The 2,487-nt window shown below is 43.9% G+C and overlaps 1 non-coding gene across 1 annotated transcript; it reads left to right on the top strand.

Moving 5' to 3' along the window:
• Nucleotides 1–616: 616 nt before the first annotated feature.
• LOC134399826 (U2 spliceosomal RNA) lies at nucleotides 617–804 on the top strand. Its single transcript, XR_010025529.1, has one exon. It is a non-coding gene; the product is annotated as a U2 spliceosomal RNA (small nuclear RNA).
• Nucleotides 805–2,487: the final 1,683 nt, after the last annotated feature.

Raw genomic sequence — 2,487 nt, forward strand, 5'->3', positions numbered from 1 at the left:
TAAAGGGGCCATTTACGTGAGATTGCAGGTAATCCATCAGATTACACACACACACACACACACACACACACACACGATATCCGCGACATTCCCACCTCTATGTCAAGGATGGGTAACTTTAGATCTGAGGGCCAAATCTGATTTTTTCTGGGGTCTCAATCTGGCCCTCCGGGATTCCCCAAATGGATACACTCCCTTCCTCCCCTCACCAATCTTTTGATGGCTTCCCAACTTTTGTGCATTTTCCCCTGCTCTAAAAGTTTGAAATGCCTTCCGTAAGGCTTAGTTACTGGCAGGAAGAGCTTTAAGCTACAATGCACACCCACCCACCCCTTATATTTTTGTTCCCATCCCTTTTGCCTTCGTCCCAGCCTAAATTGAATGCTGAGGGGTAGTTCTTTCAACCTTGTGGTCATATGGGGAATGATGGGGTTTACTTACAGTGAAGAAGGAAATGTGTCAACTAGAAGCAGGCAACTATATGGCAAATACTGGTCATTATTTTTTCAAGTAATGGATCCTGTTCACAGAATGTGTTGACGATCAAGACCCACATGTAAGAACCCCCCCCAAAAGCTCTAATGCTTAAAAACACCCAGAATGCATTCACAGACGCATCACTTCTGGGCTTTTTTTTTTTGGCTAAGATCAAATGTAGTATCTGTTCTTATCAGTTTAATATCTAATACATGCTTGAGAGCCGCTGTGGTGTAGTGGTTAAAATGCTGGACTGAGAATTGGGAGATCCAGGTTCTAGTCCCCATTTGGCCATGAAGTTCACTGGGGGACTTTGGGCCAATCACTGATTCTCAGCCTAACCTACCTCACAGGGCTGTTGTGAGGATAAAATGAAGAGGAGGAACACACGAGCCACTTTGGATTCCATGCTAGAGGGAAAAAAGGAGGAATATAAATGCAGCAGCAGCAACAACAACTAGCTTGACTCACGCAGACCATCTGTGGGCTAGTACTTCATTGCTCAGTTTCATACTTTTCTGGCTTTTCCACAGGCACCTGGAAAAGATGGGTGTGAGACTCACTGGGAGTCCATTGGACTCCCCCACTCCCCCTCTGCTCCCTCCCAGCTGCCCACCGACCCACAGGACTTACCTGAGTCTTTCATGTGTGCCAGCGAGCAGTCAGTCTCCTCTCTGGGCTCCAACCGCTCCCACCCACTGTTTATATATCCTGTTGCTTAGTCAGACAAATGTCATTTACAGCCTGGAACCACCAGTGTGTCATAGCTCAGAAGTCAGAACCTCTGTGCCACACATTGTCACACATCGCCTTGCTGTTTTATTTATATAGATAATAAAATGAGGCCCTTTGCACAATGACTTACAGGCAGGCAGCATATTTTGTGGTCACATGGCCATTCCAGAAAGTGCTGCTATTTATTTAATTTATTTCATTTTTATACAGCCCAATAGCCAAAGCTATCTGTGCGGTTCACTGAAACCCTATATATGAAGAGTCCTGCACTGACATGGGAGCAGATTTCCCCCCTAAAGGTTTATACACACCACAGTCAACCCTAGCATTTGGAAAAAAATCTTGTCCACTGGCCTAACACTCATATATTGACGTAATTACAAGTTTGGGGTTGAAAGGGATTCTGAAGTGAAATGTTCAAGTTGTTGAGGTAAACAGTTCTTATCTGATTTAAGAACAAGCAGAATTTTGAATTCAGCTATATCTACAGATCATAATTGTGATACAGTTTCTGGGTTGTGGTAGATATGAAGCCAGAGATCTGGCAAGTTCTATGAAATTTGGAAGTAGATCCTGGTTCTGTAACTGGCTAATAGTCTCTGTTCCCAAATTGGGCATCGCTGGAGTATTTATCAAGGACTTGAAAAGAAACAGTCAATTTGCTCATGGCTTTCTCTGCTTCCTTTTCGGCAGAGAACATTTCACAAGAAATGCAAAGGTCATGGCCCAAGTAGCACCATGTAGAGGGTAATGCATGTGATTAGATTTCAAGCTGACTCAGAGCTGTGAATTTCTGGCCTTAAAAGTAGCAGATCACACAAACATGAATCAGCATGATTGTGCAGGGGGTCCTTATGCAGGGAAGAGGTGAGTGTGGTTGCAAGGTGGATTTGTTTTTATGAGCAGTGGAAAAATGCTTACCTTGTTCTTCTCTTTGGTTTGCCTGTGGAGGACTTCTCTATCGAAAAGCATTTTCTACCATGTTCATCAATGTCAGCAGAAAGCAACATCTGTGTGCTTGTAATACAAATTTCAATCAAGATAATCTGCTATCAGCTGAGCAGCCTTAAGATAACCGGGTGGGGGGGGCACTTTGAGGATTTTCAGATGGGGGAAATCACGTTTGCTTTCCATTGCTCTTCTTCCTGCTTTGCAATGAGCTGAATTACATGGGAAGAGAACAGTGACCACATGGCCTGTAATTTAACACACACACACACACACACACACACACACACATATAATTCAATGGGACAGCACTCTCTAGTGGGCATT

The sequence above is a fragment of the Elgaria multicarinata genome, chromosome 5 (genome assembly GCF_023053635.1).
Source record: "Elgaria multicarinata webbii isolate HBS135686 ecotype San Diego chromosome 5, rElgMul1.1.pri, whole genome shotgun sequence".
Taxonomy (NCBI): Eukaryota; Metazoa; Chordata; class Lepidosauria; order Squamata; family Anguidae; genus Elgaria; species Elgaria multicarinata.